The sequence below is a fragment of the Camelus dromedarius genome, chromosome 12, assembly GCF_036321535.1.
Source record: "Camelus dromedarius isolate mCamDro1 chromosome 12, mCamDro1.pat, whole genome shotgun sequence".
Classification (NCBI taxonomy): domain Eukaryota; kingdom Metazoa; phylum Chordata; class Mammalia; order Artiodactyla; family Camelidae; genus Camelus; species Camelus dromedarius.
Genome location: NC_087447.1, coordinates 61,493,211 through 61,516,765, shown reverse-complemented (window position 1 = coordinate 61,516,765; position 23,555 = coordinate 61,493,211).

Genomic DNA, 23,555 nt, shown 5'->3' with positions numbered 1-23,555 from the left:
TGTGATGCATCAAGACTGATAGAAAAATTTGAGGAGAGAAAATTCTGGGATTTTGAGGTGCTTGGATCAGTTATATGGCTGATGATGATGAAGTTCAGGTGCATAAAGAGAAATACAAAGTCAAAATAGAGACATGATGTTTACTACAAAAAAAAAGTGAGCACTCAAGGGACAAGTCATTCAAAGTATAAAAGGAAGTTCCAACTCGAAGTGAAAAGAATTAAAAGAAGACACAGCATGGAGGTTGTTATCAGAGTAGAGAATTTTCCGTCCCCAGGGCTTGAAAGCTGCTGAAGGCTGTATCATGTTTGGGGTTGGAGCTCTTTCACTGGGCCCCTTGAATAGAGGTGAAGTTTCTAACAATGAGAACTTAAAAAAAAAGTTGTCAGCAAACTTAAAAGAGTATCTAGAAGAGGACCTCACTGAGGAAGACAGCCTGGGCTCTGTGTAAAAGGCGTTTCTGTATGTCTACATTGGAGAACTGCTTATTTAGGTCTTCTGCCCATTTTTGGATCGGCAGCACGATTTACAGTAGCCAAGACACAGAAACAACCCCAATGTCCATCGACGGATGACTGGATAAAGAACTTGTGATATATTTACACAATGAAATGCTACTCAGCCATAAAAAAGAACAAAATAATGCCATTTGCAGCAACCTGGATGGACCTGGAGATTGTCATTCTAAGTGAAGGAAGCCAGAAAGAGAAAGAAAAATACCATAGGATATCACTTACATGTGGAATCTAAAAAAAAGACAAACAAACTTATTTACAAAACAGAAACAGACCCACAGACATAGAAAACAAACTTATGGTTACAGGGGGATAGAGGAGATAGAGGGTAGGAAGTAATAAATTGGGAGCTCCAGATGTGCAGATACTAACTACTGTCTATAAAATAAATGTTTCTACTGTATAGCACAGGAAATTATATTCAATACCTTATAGTAACCTATAATGAAAAATAATATGAAAAGGAATATATGTGTGTATATGTATGACTGAACTATTATGCTGTACACCAGGAATTGACTCAACATTGTAAACTGACTATACTTCAATTATATATATATATATATAAACACATTTTTTTAACCCAGTAGTAAACTTAAGCCCATGGTTATATTAAACTGCACTCAGCAAAAAAAAAAAAAAAAAAAAAAAAAAGATGTTTCTGTAAACAAGGCATAGAAGTTATTGAAGAAGCTAGGACAGGGCTCTCAAGGTTAGTAGCTAGTCTAGGTCTGTCTCAGGAGGGACAGAAGGTTTTATAAAATAGATGAGATGGATTTCAAAATAAGGGAGATTTCCTTATCTGAATGAGATAGCACTGAGTAAGTGCATCTTTCCTTCTGTGCTAAAACCAACTGGGATTTGTTTTAATCGCATATAGTAAGACGTGCAGATGTAGAAATGACTGTCATGAGGGAAGAGGTTTGTAATTACAGATTCCTAGAAACAGGAGGCACAGCATGCCAACTGGGGCCGCATGGGGATGATGGACTAGTGTTGGTCAGGAGGCAGAGGAGAGAGAGGGGGTGACCATAGCCCAGAGCCTTCTTTGGGGTTTTCCCAGGACGAAATGGGTGGGGTAGGGTCGGCATGCTGGGAAAGCCTAATGGTTGGACAGTTCGAATAAGTTTGGCTGGCTCTGGTCTAGAGAGGTGGTCTCCAGCTGTCCCATACATGGCCCTGGGGTGATTTAGGACAGGAGAAATATTGGCCTGGTGTGTGTGAGTTTAATAAAAGGAGGTGGTTGGAGATGTGGGCTCTTGGTTGGCTAGTTTGTGTATCAGAGACACACTCCCAGGGGAGCCGTTTGCTCTCTTAGGGTTTGGTTAGCCTCGGGAGGGGCAGCCTCTCCAGGATCAAAGCCCTAAATGCCAGAGTATCAAGAATATAGGCAATAAGAATACAGACAAGAATAGAGACAAAAAATTTTTATAACTGTATGGTGATGGATGTTTACTATACTGGTGATCATTTCGCAATATATGCAGATAATGAATCATTATGTTATATAGGTGGAACTAATACAATGTTAAATGTCAATTGTACTGCAATAAAAATATATTTGGTAATAAAATAAGTAAATATACTCAATACACCTTAGCATTCAATTAGCTATAAAAATAGAGAAAATGACTAATTGTATTTTCCCTTTTATTGGTTGACTTAGCTCTGAATGTAAATTTAACAAAATTTAAGACTCAATTAATTTATCATTTTAATAATAATAAAAGTGCCCATTATTTTGAGTGCCTGCTATTTACTGTGCTAAGAACATTACATTATAATATTTAATCCTCGTAACAACCATAATGAGGTAAATGCCATTAGTACCCCGCCTATTTGCACCTAGGAAACTGAAGCTTAGATAATTTAAGTAACTTGCCCAAGGTCACCGAGATATAAATTCAAATCTGCCTGGATTCAAAACCCAGGCTTTTCACGGCTGTATTTGCACGTTCCCTGTGGGATGTTTCACTTACTGAGGAGATCACCTACTCCATATCATTTCAGTGGAGGCACAGTTAAGATACAATAAAAAGAGTGCAGAAGTTGGTATCACCTCAGCAGTTTCTGATTTGCTTAGAATAGAACCAACTTTGCGTTAGTTTTCTCGCTCTTCATAAAAGCAGTCTTCGGTGATACACTGCACGCAGTCCATCTTGTGCTTTTATTTTGCACATGACAGTGGCATGTAATTTAAAGAAAAAAAAAATCAGCCTAACACTAAGTGTACGAGGCAATAAATCTCTAGTCCCCAGAGCAACATTTTTCTGCCACCCCCTTCCTTCAGACATAAAGGGATGCGGGACTCCTGCCAGAGAAATATAATAAAATGTAAGAACAGTTATAAATGAAATACAATCAGAGGCTTACAATCTGCTTCTTTGCTAGCTCGCTTTATTCCTTCCTTGAGGATTCTATTTCTTCCTCCCCTTCACCATGGTATTCCATTTCCCTGGCTTTCATTTTCCTTTTTTCACCGCTGTTTATAACATTTGCCCTTACCTTCTATTCTCTTTTATGTGCTTTCTTTCTTGTTGAAGGAAAAAAGAAAGAAAACTGTGATTGTATTCCTGTGTGTATTCAGACATGGGGTTGGCTTTTTCTTTTGCCTTTTACTAGTGTTTTTTATATTGGATATTAATTTTTTTTCCTTCTGTGTCTTTTGCCTGTATTCACTTTGTATTAATGCTTTGATCTTACTTCTAGGTTGGAAGGAGCAGTTTCCTATGGACTGTCATGTTTAAAGAATTACTTTTTCTCTTACCAGAGCAAGTCTTTACCCTGCTCGTGGGATCAGGCATCAGAATCCTTAAGTCTAAAGAAAACATCAAAGTATAATGAAGGAATTCACCCATTCACTTACATAGGCAAGAATGCATTTGTTCATTTACTCTCTTGTCTGTCTGTCCATCCAGCCTCCCATCCTTTCATCAAGTATTCATTGAGCACCTTATGCTCATTTATTCATTCAGTCAATCAGCATTTCTAGGGAACCTGTGATGTGCCAAGAGCCAGTGACAAGAGGTGAGTACAAGCAAAAAAAGTTGCATTGTCTGCAGAGAATTTAAAAACAACAATAAAATCAGCTTAAAGTCTGCTTCTTATCATCATCATGTGCTGGGAAATTTAAACCATGCTAAAATTCACCATGAAAAAAAAAATAACCATGATAAAAAAAATTCTCCCCATGGAGACCATCCACCCCATGGTTTCCCCATTTCCCCTTAGGTATGGCACTGTCCAGCCTAGAACAAGACAGATAAAAATCTCTGGCCACCTGGAGGTATATTCTAGTCAAAGAAAGAACGTGTGTTTGTGTATGAGTTTGTGTGTAAATATATAATTATGTATATCATAAAGTAAACATACAATTATATCAATTTAAGTGAAGATACAAATTATTCATAAATTTGAAGGCTATAGACAAATAGGAGGTTGTCTATATGCTAAGTCAAAAATCAGTAGAACAAGAGTTGATGGCTCCATCAAGGCATTGCCTTCTGATAGTCATGATTGGAATTAATTGGGTCTCATATATATCTGCTCTCAGTATTCTTAGATCTAACTGGGCATCAGAATCATTCAGGGGAGCTTTAAAATACATAGTTGTTCTGGCTCCATTCAGAGAAATTCTGATTTCATTGCTGTAGAGGATAGTTTAAGTATTAGTGTATTTTTTATGTTCTCCAGGTAATTTGAATGGGCAGTCAGTGCTGAGAAACACATTCTGTGTGATCTAAATGGAACATCAGAGGGAAGTTAAATTAGATATATGGGTTGAATTGTGTTCCCTAAAATACATATGGAAGTTCCAACCTCTAGTACCTCAGAATGTGATCTTTTAGAAATTTTTGAAATAGCCAATGTAGATATAATTCGTTAAGAGGAGTTCATACCAGAGTAGGGTGGACTCTTTCCACCCTCACCAGCCTTTATCCTCAGTGTCTTGCTGTTTTCCAGGGTGGACTCATAATGCATTGTGTCTGGTGTCCTTAAAGAAGGTGATGTAGAAACACAGAGACGATGCCACGTGGTGACAGAGGAGTAATATTGCTACAAGTCAAGGAACACCTGCACCCACCAGAAGTGTGGAAGAGGCAGGAAAGGATTCTACCCACAGTCACAGAGGGAGCCTGACCTTGCTAACAACCAGATTTCAGACTTCCAGCATCCACAGCTATGAGACAATGCATTTCTATTAAGTCAACTGGTTTGTGCAACTTAAGTACGACAACCCTAAGAAACTAATCCATTCGGTATTCCCATGTGATTTAGAGCTGTGAATTCGTCATGAAAAGGTAAGAAATAGTTTCTTTGCTTTGAACAATATTTGCACCTATGCCATCCTTAATCAATTCTGTTGAAGGAGAACAGTGTACAACCCCGGGCCAGCAGGAGGAAACATGTCAAAGGGAAGAATTCTCTTCTAAAGAAAACACATCTTGAGCGGTTCACCGACATGACCTTTACTGTTATACAATGACGGACATTTCTTTACAGTTGTCAGCCAGTTGTTCAGCGTTGGTAGCTTGAAATTCACCATGGGGAGAGTATTATGCCTTGGAAATCTGCAAATGCAGCAAATCAGGCTTTCGTTGCTGTTTTTCCAGTGAGAATGTTCGTCAGCATACCATTGCAGGGCATGGTTATCCACATAAATGGGAGATATTTAAAGTTGTTAAAAATGATGAGAAGGACCATGGGCTTCCATGGGCATGAGAAAACCTCTAGCTTTGGGTGATAGGGGAGCAGGAAATGTAAGCACCCTTCGGCCAGTTAGATGGCAATGTAGCACCAGAAATCTCAATGCAGAATGACTATGAGTTCAAGACATTTCAGACAAACAGCAACACAAACAAATAGCTATATTATTATTAAATAAAATATACTTTAAGGCACAAAATTATTAAGGTACAGTATTTCACTCTAATGATCCAATTTTGATTCGCCAAGAATATACAGCTATTATAAGCACATATATATGTAATAAAATAACCTCAAAATAAATGAAGCATAAATTGAGGTAAATACAGGGAGAATTTGATAAATCTACAATTTTAGTAGTAGTTTCAACACATAGCTTTGTTTATTGGTGGTTAAGGATTCTAAATAAGCGGGGAGTGTATAGATCCCCACAACAGAATCAACAAGCTTGCCCTGATGGACACAGAGTTCTACGTAAAGCAATCAGTGAAGAGACATTTTTCAAGCACACGTGCAAAGTCTTTAAAAATTGATTATGTACTAAGTCACAGAGAAGATCTCAGAAAGCTTCGAAGGTAGGTATCACAAAGCTGATAATCTTTGACCATGGTATAATTAAGTTTGGAGTTAATGATGAAAATATAAATTAAAAAATCTCACATATTTGTAAATTGTGAAAATATATTGCTACCCAGTTCTGGTATCAACAAAAAATTGTAATAAAGAATACTTGGAACTAAACTATAATGAAAACACTATCTATCAAAACTTGTCGGATGCAGCAAAAATGCTTTAAGGGAAATAGATACTGTAATTGCTTTTATGATAAAATGAGAATATTTCCAAATTTATGAGATAACAGCTTACCATAATAAATTAGGAAAGAAAAAATAGATTAAACTTAAAGAAATTAGAAAATGATATAAAAATGTACATGTAATTATAAATGATGTACAACAGAACAAAATTCATTAAAATACAAATCAAGATACCGCTGGCATCAACAAAGTCAAATTAGTTCTTTGAAAATCAAAATTTGAAATTGAGACAAACTTTTCTCAAGATAGACCAAGAAGAAAACAAAAAGACACAAGTAAATGAAGTTCGTAATGAAAGATGTTTCACTAGAGGTAATATACCAACAGTTTTGCCAGTCATTTTGAAAACTTTTTATTAGGTTGAAGTTTGTAGAAAAGTATGTCTTACTAGAATTAAATTTAAATGGAAACTAGCATGAATAATTCTATAATCATTAAAGTAATTGAAACACTAGTTTAAAATATTCCCATAAGCAAAACATTTGGCTGAGAAATTTTTAGAGAAGTTACTGCAAATTTTCAGAAACATCATGCCAGCTTTGTTCAGTCTCTTACAAGAAAATGAGAAATGGAAAATGCCCTTCCATGGTATCTAGGAGATTATTCATCAACATTGTGTTCAAAACTATACAAAACTCTACAGAAAAGAACATTTACAAGCCTATTTCACTCATTACTATAGATGAAAAAATTCTAACAAAAATATTAAGAAATAACCTCCCCAAAATGTATAAACAAAAACATAATACATTGTAATAGTATTGATTTTGTCCCAGGTGTGCAAAAGTGATTTAATATTACATAATCTAGGAATTTAATCCAACAAAATAAATGATTTAAAAGGAAAAACCATATGATTATCCCTATACATACAAAAATTTTTTTTAAATGTAAAGCCTGTTTATGGCGAATATTATTAATAAGAACATAAGGAGATGTTTTAGTATGGGAAAAGGTATGAGAAAACTTGAGCAAAAATCATCCTGAATGAGAAGAAACATAGGGACTGCTTTCTTTAAGACAAGAATGTCCATTGTATCAGGTACCAATGCCCCACAACCTCTTGGCTCCCTTTTCACTCCAATCATTATAGCCATCAGCTTCACACGGGTATACACTGACAGCAAGTCACCTCAGAATCCCACACATTTTTCACTTTCTACCTCGCGATTTTCCTAACACCATGACTTGAGAGACCTGTGGAAATTTAACTGGCTCCTTGCATATAAAGCCTGGGAGAATGAGTGAGTTAATGACTGATGGACAGTTCTTGATCAATGGGGGACAGGAGTCAGAGCATAAATGCCCCTCTCTTTCTTCTTTCAAGTGAACAATCGTGAGGTGCCATCTTCACAGTATCTCATATAACCTTGGTGATCCCAAGTCCCATTTGTCACAGAGGTGATCAGTCCAGTTACTCACCCCTGTACTGGCTTTTCTTCCTTACACACTGTACTCTCATCAGTCTTCTGCTTCGCTTCCCTGTGATTTTCTCCATAAATAAATTACTTGTTTTCTTGGGTTAACCCTGGCTAAGACAAATGCTGTTAACATTCTGTCCGACATTGTGTTGGGGGCCTTAGACTATGATTGAAAATATAAGAATTGAAAGAAGGAAGTACAAGCCAATGGTACTTACAGAAGTTATAATCATTTAATTAGAAGAGTCAAAATAATCTACAGATAAATTATTGAATATAAAAATGCATTCAGAAAGCTGGCTGGATATATGATTAAAATAATGAAAAAAAATCTGTACACCAGAGGCAAATAGCTAGATATTTAAAAAGACAATATAGGGGAGAAGATATAGCTCGGTAGTAGAGCGTGTGCTTAGCATGCATGAGGTCTTGTGTTCTAACCCCAGGACCTCTGTTAAAAAATAAATAAATAAACCTAATTACCTCCTCCCTCCAAACATGTTGTGTATTCAAAAAATAAATTAAAAAAACCAGGGAGCTATATTCAATATCTTGTAATAGCTTATAATGAAAAAGACTATGAAAAGGAATATATATACAAGTGTAACTGATCACTATGCTATTCACCAGAAATTAGCACAACATTGTAAACCGACTACAATAATAAAATTTTTCTTTTAAAAAGACATTATATATAACAGTAACAGAACATCTAAGAACATTTAATAAAGCACATTGAAGGCCTTTACAGGCAAAATATTTTAATTGTATTAAGGTATATTTTTAAAAGACTTAAATAAATAGGGACATCTACCATCATGAATAACTGGAATTAATATTATAGAGAAATTACTCATCCCCACATCAATCTATGAATTCAGTAAAATTCCAATGACAATTCCAAGTGTTATTTTTGGAACTGGATGATCTGAGTCTTAAATTTTATACAAGATTAAAGGGCCAAGAATGTTCAAGGCATTTCTGAAGAGAAAGACAGTGTGAAAGGGCTGTTACTCTGCTATAGATTAAAACTTAGTTTGAAGCTAAAGAATTACTTGAAAAAGAAATGAGAAAAAATTAAAATGTGCAAAGTTCCATTTGACTGAAGAGGAAGTCATATGCCAGGGCACAGGTAGTGATGTCTGGGATTTACCTAACGGTCATATTATGAAACATCTTGGAATGTAAGGAATTTATATTTACTCTAAGTTAGAGGAAACATTTTGAAACATGTCTAACATGATGGAATTTTAGAAGATATTCTGCGAGGTACATTAAGGAGGAAGAAGACTTGAGAGGCCAGGATGGGAAGATTTTCAGTTGCACAGAATGAGTAAGTATTTATTATAAGTAGAGTAACAACAATGGATAAGAGAAAGGGCTTAATAAAACCAACATATCCTTTTTAAAAAAAAAACCAATGAATTAAGACATGTAAAGTTTAAAATAATTTAAGACACTTTATTGAGCAGCCTTTATATGCCAGCCACCTGACATACATTACTTACAATCTAAATAATCCACAGAAGGCAGGTCTTATTATTTTTAAATAATATATAAGGAAACTAAGATTTAGAGAGGTTAAATTATTTTCCAGAAACACAGGACGAATAAATAATTGAGTCAGAAATATTGTTTTAGTTACCCTAATGCTCCTATACTGACAACCATATATATATGGTTTTATATATATATATATATATATATATATATATATATATATATATATATATATACACCAAATTGTTGGTACCTTGGATATTTCATAGGGGAGACTAAATTATTTTTTTAAACATGAAAGAAAATACTAGGTAAACAATGGTAATTGTGGTATATGAATATGGTAGCAAAGAGATACAGCACTATATTTTATAGCCTCTTGCTGTAATATATAATCATTTCCAGAAGAATTTAACAGATTATCAAAGATTCAAATACTGCAGAATGGAGAATTAGACCCAGAGGGAACAATTTAAATCCATCTTCATATTCATAACCTGGAATTAGATATTACTTTGAAAGAGTACCCTCAGGGATCCTGGGGTCCCTTTGCCACATCACTGATTTACAATGTGATCTTTGGGAGATCAAGTCAGCAATCGGCCCTTCGTTGCTTTTTATCAGTAAGTGAAGATTGCAGTCCCAGCCCTGACTGTCTCACAGGACGAATCTGCTAATCAGGTGAGGCTGTGAATGGGTGAGAAGGCACCTCTACACGAATGGCCTACAAATCATATACCAGTCATTCCAAATATTAAAATATGAGCAAGAGTTAATTAACAAATAACCAAGCTATGCACCAAGAGCTAACAAAATGGAGAAAAAATATCCTGTGGATAAGAAGATAAATATTTGAAGAGGAGGTCTTGTTCCTGACTATCTTTAAATGAAAATGTGACATTAACTGGATTTGGAGTAAGAATGATTAGTAAAGAGCTGCTTTGGAAATCTTGCCCCTGTCCAGTGTCTGTAACTTTATTGCAATCAGGAATGGGGTGGATTTTTTAAAACTTACATGTAGTATATTTCAGAAGTGATCTAAAAACTCACCATCTTATATTCAATTTGAATGCATCAGCTAAATTAATGTTTTACAATTCCTCATACCCCCCCATTGTTTAAGACTTCATACTGATAAATTCTTTAAATAGATACGACTGTTCCCATCCATGTCATAGTACCACTCAGCTTCAATTAAACAAGTTACCATAAAAAAAGACATATATTTTCCTGAGGGTGGATGGATGAATGTATATAGAGGATAAATTTCAGGAACGTAACAAAGGAAGTCCTGACTAGAGACATGTATACACATAGATATATACGTTTCCTTAGGCTGCACCTATTGTAAGCATTATTGAGGAGAGCTTTTAAGCTACATTTGTGAGGCTTGTTTCTGTAGAATAATGGTTTTAATCAAAACAATATCTGATATGCAAACAGAATTGTCACAAAGTAGAGAGACTAGTAAACCCTAAACATTTTCTTTTGACCAACAAACGGATTATTATGCATAACTTCCAGAAATAATATAATTGATTTGGATATCTATTTTTGTGTAACCTCTGTGTTTCATTTATTTCATCATCCCAGCTAATTGCCTTAGGAAACCATTCTGTTTTATGGTTCTCAGAGAGGAGTCAAGCAACAGTTTTATACACTAAACACATGCACACACACGTGAATGTTTTTGTGTATACAGAATTTTGAATTGGAAATGAAGTGTGTCTAAAAAGAAGATAGCTTCCAGTATGTCCACTTTTCCATCCGTACATCCATCATCTTTCGTGAACGTTTGTTGCATATAAAATCAGATTTCTCTTCTCTGTGGTTGGCTGACCATCTTTTTGGATATTCTTAAGGAATCTCCAATTTAACACTTTTTTTAACATTTTTTATTGATTTATAATCATTTTACAATGTTGTGTCAAATTCCAGTGTTCAGCACAATTTTTCATTCATACATGGACATATACACACTCATTGTCACATTTTTTCTCTGTGAGCTACCATAAAGTTTTGTGTACATTTCCCTGTGCTATACAGTATAATCTTGTTTATCTATTCTACAATTTTGAAATCCCAGTCTATCCCTTCCCACCCTCCGCACCCCCGGCAACCACTAATCTGTATTCTCTGTCTATGAGTCTATTTCTGTCCTGTATTTATGCTTTATTTTTGTTTGTTTGCTTGTTTGTTTGTTTGTTTTTTAGATTCCACATATGAGCGATCTCATATGGTATTTTTCTTTCTCTTTCTGGCTTATTTCACTTAGAATGACATTCTCCAGGAGCATCCATGTTGCTACAAATGGCGTTATCTTGTCGGTTTTTATGGCTGAGTAGTATTCCATTGTATAAATATACCACATCTTCTTTATCCAGTCACCTGTTGATGGACATTTAGGCTGTTTCCATGTTTTGGCTATTGTAAATAGTGCTGCTATGAACATTGGGGTGCAGGTGTCATCCTGAAGTAGGGTTCCTTCTGGATACAAGCCCAGGAGTGGGATTCCTGGGTCATATGGTAAGTCTATTCCTAGTCTTTTGAGGAATCTCCATACTGTTTTCCACAGTGGCTGCACCAAACTGCATTTCCACCAGCAGTGTAGGAGGGTTCCCCTTTCTCCACAGCCTCTCCAGCATTTGTCATTTGTGGATTTTTGAATGACGGCCATTCTGACTGGTGTGAAGTGATACCTCATTGTAGTTTTGATTTGCATTTCTCTGATAATTAGTGATATTGAGCATTTTTTCATGTGCCTTTTGATCTTTGTATGTCTTCCTTGGAGAACTGCTTGTTTAGGTCTTCTGCCCATTTTTGGATTGGGTTGTTTATTTTTTTCTTATTGAGTCATATGATCTGCTTATATATTCTGGAGATCAAGCCTTTGTCGGTTTCATTTGCAAAAATTTTCTCCCATTCCATAGGTTGTCTTCTTGTTTTCCTTATGGTTTCCTTTGCTGTGCAGAAGCTTGTAAGTTTCATTAGGTCCCATTTGTTTATTCTTACTTTTATTTCTACTTGGAGAAAATTTTTGAAATGTATGTCAGATAATGTTTTGCCTATGTTTTCCTCTAGGAGGTTTATTGTATCTTGTCTTATGTTTAAGTCTTTGATCCATTTTGAGTTGATTTTTGTATATGGAGGAATAACTCTCCCAGACTTCAGACAATACTATAGAGCTACAGTCATCAAGACAGCATGGTATTGGTACAAAAACAGACATATAGACCAATGGAACAGAATAGAGAGCCCAGAAATGAACCCACAAACTTCTGGTCAACTAATCTTCAACAAAGGAGGCAAGAATATACAATGGAATAAAGACAGTCTCTTCAGCAAATGGTGTTGGGAAAACTGGACAGCAGCATGTAAAACAATGAAGCTAGAACACTCCCTTACAATTTAACACATTTAAGTTGAATTTTATCATCCTTTTCTATTGGTTATAGGATACATAGGTATGCCACTCCATTAATTTACTGGGTGTGATTTCAACTTAAATATTCTAGCCAATAGTCATAAAGCATTCAACAATAAGAAAAAGTTCATATTTACAAACTGAAAATTGCCACTATAGCTTGAGTATATTCATGCACATTAACATATTTGAAATTAGCATTTCTAAATTGTATGCTATTGCATGCTTGTTGCTAATTTTGAATTTAATACAAGGTGTAAAAAGTGTTTATGAGAATTGTTTAGTTTTTGAGTCTGTCATAGGAAAATGTTTTAATCAAAGTCTTGTACCTTCCACAGCTATTGATATGTGTGACCATTTCCACCTATTTGGACTCAGTAATATTAGGTCCAAAAAAGGCAAAATTGTTACATATATATGCAACCAAATAGAGAATGTTGAAATGTTACATGAAATTAAATTAATATTTTTGATACAGATGAAGATCTGCTGGCACAACACACTTTAAGCCCGGAATAGCTGTTCTACATGGGGTGTTGTTGCTATATTATCACTAAGTGTGGATTGGGGATTAAATAGTATCACCAAAGGAAAGGTAAATGTCACATCCTCAGCAGATTTTTTAGGTTTATCTAAGAGAGTGAACGGTACATGTCTGATTTGCTTCAAGATTTATCATAGCATCCTTCAGTTGCACTATGAGACGTAAAAAAAATAGGCTCAAATAAACTTTTTCATATTCATATTTAAGGGAGATTGAAAAACACTGTATTGTTTAACGTTTTCCTTTCTAAGACCAGAAATGATCATTATACTCAGTTCTAGGTGACTAATAGCAATATATTGGTGGTTTTCTTTAGAAATTTTTGAGTGTTAAGCTATATATTTTTATTTTTTTCTCTTGTTTATTTTGTGATTTGTTTGGTTGCTATGGAGTAGCAAATGAAACAATGATGTAAATTGTGTCTTTTTTTTTTAATATATGAGTGCAAGAAAGTTATTATAAGCAGAAATACTGAGAGTAGGGAGACCAACAGGAGATCAGTATTGGTATAATACAGTAATATTTTGCTATAATAATTAATATGTGTTTTTCTTGTAATTTCTGCTACTCAGTGACCCCCCCCCCATACAAGTAACAGCTAAGTCATTTTTATTTTTATTGTTCCAGGAATAGGATAATACAATAACACAGCAAAAAAAGAGACTACTTAAAACACTTGTTTTGTTTTATTGTTGGTTTTTTTTAAAGTAGCCATTTGAAATTTATGTGAAAGACAGCTTTAAGGTAATAAAAATTACAAGTTTTGAAAGCCTGTGTTTTTAAATCTTCTATGCCTTGAAGAATTTGGGATGTACATTTCTGTCATAAAAATAGTATTTTGAGAATATATATAGACTATGGGTGTGAAAACACCAGAAACCATGTTTTTTTGTTCAAGGCAAAGAAATCAGAAAGGTGGTGAGGTTTATTGAGTTGAGGGTTGCCATTAAAATTGACTTTTTTGTGTGTCTAGTTAGAGAGGAACTGGTACAGTGTCACGATTCTCTTGCGTATGGAAAGCAGCATACTGACCTCTCTCTCTCTTCCCTCTCATATCTGCCACCAAACACTGCCTCCACACACATGCAGTAACTCACGTGCAGCCATGTACACACATGCACATGTTCCTGGAGGAGGGCGTGCACAGAGTAGTGGTCTGTGAGTGTTAGCAACAAGAGGTAGGATGTTCCTGAGAAATGTTAATGTATTCAGGGCAGACTGGGTGTGAATGAGGATCAGAGCCCCTCCATCAGCTCCACCTCTCTCTATTACCCTTACCACTCTGCTTGGCAAATAAAAAAGAGGGTGCATAACCTTGCAGGAAAAAAAATTAAATTGAAATAGAATTTAAAATAAATTATTGGAAAGTAGATTTTGTTCACACCTGAGACCATGGACTGAGATTTTTGCCTTTTATGTTTGTATTATAATCTTACTCTTGCTTTCCATAACATTTTAGGCATATCTCTTATTTTCTCTCTGCTTTGATCCTCTGTGAAAAGCAGTTAAAGCCAAATCAAGTAGATGCAAATTTAAGTTGTCAGGTATCTTCCCTTCTCTGCTTATGCAAAATAGCTATTCTTTTCACATGGTGGTGAGGAAGAAACAAATATGATAGAAGTTGGATACTGTTATTAGAAAACAATGCAACAGATATCCTTTAAAATATATTTTTTTCTCATCTTGAAAATATAGACTGTCAGAATACATCTTTTTTAAAACAGGAAGGAAATATGATCATAAAGATTTCAAATACTATGACTTATTGTAGAATTAAAACAGAAAACAGAAATGTCACTTAGTCATGAAAGCAGTTGCAGACTGAAAAGATAGAATAAAGTTTAGACAAAGAAGTTTTAACACTGTTGTATGTTTTCTGAAACTCCTCAAAGGATAGTATCAAAGGGACAGCTCTGACAAAGAATACGTTTAATTGCTGGATTGCCTGAAAAAGGAAAAGGAACTAGGAGAATACACTGGTGTGTTTCACCGGGTTTGTGCCCTTTATATAATTAGTATGATTTATTGCCAGCAGATAGAAAATAACTTCCGAGGAACAAGCCTATCTAGGCCATGTCCCAGGAAGAGCAGTTGTAAACTGCCAACAGTGGACAGAGAGAAAGAAGAAGATAAGTAGGTCAGCCAGAGTCATGGAAAATGAGCTGGAGGAATGAGAGATGGTGGCAGCAGCAAATCTGGAGTGAGGTCAGGGTGTGGTTATCAGGACAGCAAAAGACAGGTCCAGTTTCCGAGAGGATAGTTATCAGTTTAAAATGTCAGAAGGAATGAACCTCCGGCCTAGAGGTGCTGGGTTTTGGCTTGGACAGTGTATAGGTTAGGGTGCTTTCAGATTCAGATAATCAAAACTCTAAATCAAACCGACCTAAAAACTAGGGAAACACATTGGTAAGTGACCTAAATGTACAGTGGTCTCCAGGCATTGGTTTGGGCAGGATACGGACTCCATTTCTCCGCCCACCTCTGTGTCATCACAGGTATGCTCCACCCATCTGTGTGTGTTGATTGGGACCCCAGACGGGCTTGCCTTCTGATCTGCAAAGTGGCTGGTAGCTGCAACTAAAGCGACGTAGTTTCTCAAGCATATCCAGCTGATGTGGAAATTCCTCCTCCAGTCAGAAACTAGTCTTTCCTTGAATTTGATTGGTTCAGCTTAGTAGAAGGCAGCCCCCAAATCAGTAGCAGCCCCTAGAGAAATATCTTTGATTGACTGAATTAAACCTGAGTCCCACAGTCAATCACTGAAAAGGGAGATGAGATCATCCTGGTTAACTTAGGATAATCAAAATCAGCTTCCCCTGAGTCACAAGGTCGAGTAATTAAATTTCTGGAATGAAACTAGAGTTCTGCAGGGAAAAAGGGGAAATTAATTTATCCATTATACTTCTTTTAAAATAATTTCTATAAAATACAGTATTTCCTCAGTTCCAGGTGAGACATTTTTCTCAGATTTTAATATTGCTAAAGTTACAATCAATAGCATATTAAGGTTGAATTGGCAGTGATATATTTTATCTCTTTCAGAGTGGTACAAAATATAATGTCACATGTTACAGACAATATTTATTATAGATCTTGGATAACAGCATTTTCTTTAAGTATTAAAAAAGGACTAGGTTTTTGTTTTAATTATTCCATGTGAAAAACAGATAAATTTATTGAAAAAAAAAAAAAGAAACAGTCTCAAGGACTAGGAGAAAATAACCAGCAGTGTGTACTTCTGTGATTGTAGGAAAGAGAGGAATTAGGTCAGAATATTTGAATGAATAATGGAAAATTTCCCCAAATTTGATTCACACTGACACACATTTAAAAGTTTTAGTCTCAGTAAATTTTAAGCAAGGTAAATCCAGCAAAAAACCACACTTATGTCTATCATAGTCAAACTAATGAAAATTTAAAAATAAAGAGAAATATCTGAAAAATAACCAGAGAAAAGCAATATAGTATATACAGGAGAAAAAAAAAATGATACAACTGAAAGCTGATTTCTGTCACAAATAATGGAGCCCAGAGCTTTAGGTAAGAGCATCCTTAAAATGTGAAAGGAAAAACCAAAGCAAAACAAAAAATTCCTGTCAAACCAGAATTTTAGATCCAGTGATAATATCCTTCATAAATATAGGCAAGGTAGAGACAATTTCAGGTGAAGGAAAACCAAGGTGATTAGTCCCCAGCAGATCTGTACTACAAGAATAAACAATGGAATTTCCATTTGGAATCACAAGATGAATCTATAGAAAGGATGAAAAATGATAAACATGTTGTAAATACAAAAGCCTATATATAATTTTCTCTTACTTTCACTTTTGTAGCTATTTGTTGTCTCCTTCTAATTTCTTTAGCCAGATAATTAAATTTACCATCACCAATATTAAAAGGGGCTAGTATAAAGTATCTCGTGACATGGTGCCCTGAGAAGGAAACTTCATGACTGCAACATTTCTGCCAAAAATGTACAACTTGAATCTAAGCATGAGCAAATATCAGACAAAGCCACACAGAGGGACATTCTATGGAGTAACCAGTTGGTGCTTTTGGTGAAAGGGAGAGGGTGATAATTCAGTGGTAGAGCACATACAGGGCTCAATGCATACCACCCCCATTAAAAAAAAATCAATGTCAAAAAAAAACCCCAATATAGCAAGAAATGATGAAGAATTCTTCCAAATTGAGGGGGAATTAAAAGATATTACAACTGAATGCAATGTGCAATCCTTGATTGGATCATGGATTTAGAAAAAAATTTCTAAAAATTATTATTGGGACTACTTGAATATGAATTGTTGATTGGATAATAGCATTTCATCAATACTAAATTTTCTTATTTTGATTTTTTACAGTATAAATCTGATCATGTCTTCCCCTTATTGAAATTCTTTTAAGGCCTTACTCTTGGTTAAGAAAAATCCAGAATTATTTACATGATCTAAGTGGTGTGTTCAGTGTGCTTTGTCTCCTGACTACTTAGTTTCTTTCATATCAGCTTCTTGAACACACTTCCAAACACACAGACGTGCCTCACAAGTGCACTTTATCTTTCCCATTATTTTTTCTGTTTCTCAATGATTGGCATATTTCAACTGTCCTTTCCTATTCAGGGTGTTTGCTCCTATCTGGTCCTACTTGAAAATTTTACTCCCTAACCCCTACTAACTCTTCAGAGCTCACCTTAAAAACCTCTTCCACATAAAAATCTTTCTTCTTCCTTTTGTGCACTGTCCTAATATTAGATATTCTAACTTATAAAATGTAGAATAATTTAAATAATCAACTGAGTTATTAGTTGTATATCAGCCCTTCCCACCAGGGTGTACATGTCATCAGGGTAATGGATGGACCATTCCTATTTAGCACTGTATCTCCAGTACGTAGCTCAGTGCTTTGTATCTGGACCCCATACGTTTTGTTTTATGAGTGTACGTGGACCAATGTAAATGCGGAAAGGAACGAGTATAGATGAGCCCTGCAAGTGTACAGAGAGAAGCTGAAGAAGCTCTCATGTCTGCTGTCCTCCTAATTTCCTTTGGAGGAAAGTGGCTGCAGATGTTGACACCTAAGAAAAATTGGTCTCATTTTGCATCATGTGATTATGCTTCACTGGCCTCAGCTTATTGACCAATGGATCACTCTAACAAAAGGCAGGCACCTAGAGGTTAGAAAAAATTGAAAGTTTCTAATCTTTGAGTTGACCTTGAGTATGAATGCTGTATATTACTTCCCTACTGGATGATGATTGATTGAACTAATAAGTTTGTTTCTTGGGTGGGAGTTCAAATTTCAGACAGACGGAGATCCTTTTAAAAGAATGGTAGTCATTGTAGAAGAAGATACAAAAAAAAAAGAAAGAAAGAAAGAAAGAAAGAAAGAAAGAAAGAAAGAAAGAAAGAAAGAAAGAAAGAAAGAAAGAAAGAAAGAAAGAAAGAAAGAAAGAAAGAAAGAAAGAAAGAAAGAAAGAAAGAAAGAAAGAATAGAATAGCAGAGTACTGAGAACATCAGTCCTGAGAATGACAGTCCTGAGAGTAAGGACAAGCGGTGTCTTTCCTTATGGGTGACAGGATGGTACTACCACGGGATGCCTGGTATTTCCTACTGTAAATTGAAAGGCAAGGATTCATCCTACTGTTCTACTTAAGACCTAGCTGTGTGGCTGCTGACGTGATTTCTTTTGTTCCTTTATTTTATGTCTAGCCTTAAAATCAACCATCACTACCTTGGGTAATTTGACTGTGTGCCTCTTACTTCTGACACATCTTTTCTGTCCTTCTGACAGATCTTTTCACAGAGAAAAACAAAGATTGTAAACTGTATGTTAAGTTTTATCTTAAGATCAGCCAGGGAGTGTATTGATAATCTTAAATCAGAATATAGGTTATATTCCTACGGTAAAATTTTATTATTTATTTTAGGTAGGATTATCTTTAATGAACGTCAATTCTTGCTCATAAATGAGTAAAAAAAGTGTGTTTTAATTTCCATGAGTACCATTCATATTTTATGTATTTCTAAGGTTACTACAGTTATCCAGACTTACAATACTAATGTAACTTAAAAACAATGATTGACCTGCACAAAATTATAAGCAGAGTTGTGTACATTCAACAGATTATCAAGGACTTTAGATAACTTACCTAACTAGTTGCCCTATAATTAAATACATGCTATAGTAAATTAAAATAGAATATTCAATCTTGAAAAATCACATAGACATGCGCACAAGCACGTGCTCTCACAGTAATCTGTGATGTTGTATCTTAGATTGAAACATTACATTAAATTCACTCAGCTATTATTTTTTATCCTAAAACATTTGAAAGCTATAAAAAGTTTATCAAACCTAGCTCAATACTGTCTTAGAAGGACCCTACACATTTTATAAATGGAATTTTTTCACTGTTTTCTTTGCTCAGTACATGTCTTGGGAAGACCTGAGCAGATTTTATGTAATTTTGCACTAACACAATGATTTCAATTAAATACATTTGTTAGAACAATGACATCTAACATTGCCCTACATATCTTCTCATGAATGAAAAAGGTTAATGTTCAGGTCAGGGTCAAGACCTCTGAGGGCCCTGAAATGTGTGACTGGGGATTTATATAACCAGTGAAGCAGCAGTTCTCAGACATTAAGGAGATTATAACCCACCACAAATAACCTCGGTAAAGTGCCAACAATTAAAAAAAATCTTATCCAGGCTAAGGGCTTCAATAATTAATTCCATCAGACAACTAGCCAAGAAGGCCAAATTTCTAACATTGACCAAGTTTTATTAAAGTAGCCCAGACCCTCAAGTGAATTGCTGATAGAAGAGGATGTCTGGATCAAATAAGAACCCCTCTTATTTACCCTGTCTTATTTCCTCATTACCTTTGGGCTACATTCCCCTTCACGTTGCCAAGCCTTCTGCTGAGATGTGTCACTCCCTTTGGAGCCCGTCCAGCTGTCCCTGCTCGGCTACCTGATATCTATCGATTGTGTTTTAGATCCATGTCTATTTCCTTCTAGTGTTTGATCTTTGTATATTTCTTAGCTTTTTCTCTATATTATGATGCATCTTCATTGTATGATTTTCAAATATTTTGGTGTATGGTTTCAAAGGAAAAGAAAAATGATAAAAATATTTTAAAATATTTTCAAAACTTTGAGATGCTAACTTAATTATAATTTTTATAGCTATCCCACAGTGTTCTTATTAACTATTACATCTCAAAAAAATTTTTGTTTTAAGTACTAAATTGTCCATTTTATATCAAGTAATGTTTACTATATTTGGCTGTGGGTGGAGTATTCTGATGTCCTTAGCATGCTGTGGTTTAACATTTGTTAAATATGAAAGTTTTTAATAGAAATATGTTGGTATATTCACAAATAATATAAGAGGAATAATAGCTTAAAAGTTCTTTCCTAAAATATCATCATCAGATAATCATTATTATCATCGTAATCAAGAAATAGACTCTAATTATTATGTAGTAGAATAACATAGAAAGATTGAATAGGTAACAAGACATATTGGTGGATTTCTGTTTGTGGGTACAATGGAATACAAAAGTGTCATCATTTCAAAGAATCAGAGAGAAAGGTATGAGTAGAAAGTATCATGGTGAACGTTGGTAAAGGGATTTTTTTGGAACATCAATTCATTCTTCCTTATTCAATGCTTTCCTTCTTCTACCCTCAGTGAGTACATTATCTGTCAATTGGGTATTTCTGAAAGCTCCTTTAAAAAGGGGTGTATTTTGTTCATTTTTATGAAAAGGAAGAAAGAGAATGAGATCTATTTCATGTCAGCTAATGTATTATATTATTTATGCATAGGATAGAGTGAGCACCTACCTAATATTCTATTTCTGAGGATTAAAGGTGGCAGGATATACAACAGCCCTGTTTGTGGCATACAGTAAGCATTCAATATCTGTTAGAAATCAGATCAGCCAACAACTACAAAGCAGATACCTAATACGACCAAAGCACTTTGCTGTGTGCTAAATATTGAGTGCAGAGCAAATGTGTATTATGAGTATTTTTATCTAATGCTTACAGTCTTCCTCACAGCAGCCGTAATGAACTGTTACAAATAAGAATGATGTTAAACATTGTTGAGAGAAACTAAAGAAGACCTGAATAAATGTAGAGCTATAATGGGATTATGAGAAGATTCAATATTGTTAAGCGTCTGATTGCTTCTCAGAGATCACAGCCTCGGGTATTTCCAAAGTCACCCTTGGAGCAAAGTGGTTTTGATAGGGCTTCATCTGAGTCTCCCTAACGACACTCAGATGTTAAGCTCCACTAATTGCTGGATGATCGCTCTATTGCTTTCACCAATTTCCTGGGGCACAAATGGGTTCACAGAGTAATCAGAACTAAGTTCATCGCCTTTAAAAATAGCTCCTGAGGTCAATGTTTGAGATATTTTTCCCTACCCCACAAGCACTCACCCTAAAGCTCCCTCCTCATTTCCGTCTGAAAAATCAGCTGGTGTATAAGTTAGCCTCCACTACAGTGAATCTAGCAATTCTCTCCCAGCTGCTTTTCATCATAGCTTACACCGTTTTAGAGACTGTTCTGAGGCTTGGACTTCTCTACACTCTTGTAAAAGCGGTCAGTCCCTTTGGGTAGGGATTTGGCACTCATCGTTCTGCAGCCATAGCTCTGCAGTTGAGGGTAGGGGCAATGGTATGCTTTTCCCTAAGTGACATCCCCTCTTTATGAGCTGTGTGCCTGATGGATGTGGGGGCAACATCTCCAGGGCTCCTCAGCTTGCCTCTCTTGGGTTTAGAATGCCCACCACAGGAGATGGAGCATAAGTAATTGGGGCCCAGGACTCCCAGCAGGGTCATGGCAGAGTATCCATTTAACAAGGGGGACTGAGTAGGAGAAGGTTGACTCTACCTGTCAGCTATATTCAGCCAGAAGAGAGCATCCGTAAGAGATAGCTACAAGCAGGTTGAGAAAAGCTGACATCCTGCCCCTCCTGGAAAGACAGCCTTCCAAATGGGATCCTGGGGAAGAGGAATCTAACCCTGTGTGATCTTGGCTTTACCCGTCCTAGTGGAGTTTTACGTCTTGCTGGGAAGGGGGAGGAGGGGTATGGGTCTCAGTTCAAATGTCATAAATTCTGGTAGTTCTTACCAAGGTTTAGTAGAATATCTTGAAAAAAATTTCCTTGAATATATATAGAATATAGAATAAATATTGCTATAAAATCATACTGCCATTTCCAAAGACTGAAAATAAGTTGTCTTTTTAAATGTTTTCACCAGTAGAGCGGGGGGTGGGTCAGTGGAATCCGCGTGCTTCCAGGCCGGAACTGGGGCTTCCCTAGCCCTCGTTTCTTGTTTGTCTGCGTGAAAGCACACACTCTCCCTCCCTGTTGTCTAGTTTCTCACTTGTGCTTATTGTGAAGGTATTTTGCAGTATGCCTGTTTCCTTTTTCAGTGCCTCTGTAAAAATGTGCTTGAGGAGTTACCACGAAAACCTTGATTCAACATCCACACACACGTCCACTCATCTGTAAGTACTGCAAGGCACTACTACGCTGGTTCTTCAGAGGCCGTCAACCATCTTTTCTGACTCTGAAGACAATGGTTAAAAATAGCTCCTAAGCAAACTGCAGGTGGCTCATAGCTGTTCATTTTCTTCTAGCATGCATATTAGGCTGTAATAAATGATGTAGCACTAAAGAAAAATACATTGCCATTTTAAAAAGAAAAAAGAAAAAGAAAGTTACAGGTGCTCATCGTGGCAATTTTGGTGAAGACAAAGTCTAGAAATATCAGTAGTAATCCCCTGACATAATCTGGAACAATGCAGCTTAAAGGAGAGGCCAGAGCCGTGCCCAGGACAGTCTGAAACAGTGACTGAATACGTGAACCCTAAGCCCCCAGTGTTCTGATTGTATGCTTTATATTTCTGTTGACTTCGAGTTCTTTCCCTGGGATCTGGTATTTTTGGGGTGTTATCACTAAAGTAGGGTCTATACCCCAACATGCCTAGTGTCTCTCATGATGAGGTAAGGGTACTAGAGAAGAAAGTGGAGTGGGTAGAAAAAAACTTTTTAAATTTACAATTTAAATATATATATATACACACACACACACATATATATGTGTGTGTGTAAATATGTCTGTGTATAATTTAATAATTTGCATAGATTTTCATAGATCATAGTTATTGATAAAAAGAAGAAGGTAAAGTTCTTGCTGTTATCTTTCTAAAGATTCTGGCGCTAATTATGCTCTGGCCCAGTTCAAATGCCTTTGCCTCCTTTTCTCTGTACTTTTCATTTTCCTCCCTCTCACCTCCTACATTGTCCAGCAGCTGCATCCCTCTCTCAGTTTCCTCCACTTTTATCCTAATAATGTCTTATGAAAACAGATCATCTGAACTAATGCAAGCTTTAGCTCTACATGCCCCGTCCAATTTAAGACGTGTGCTGTGGTTACTGGTGTGGGAACGTGGAGGACAGTGTGGACTGCACTTATCATCGAAGCACGCTAGACTATAAACCAAATGAAGCAGTGTTGCCCTCTTAGCGTTTAAAAAGTCTACTGAATTCAAAAAAATAGGAAACTTTTCTTTAACACCGTATTTATTTGAGA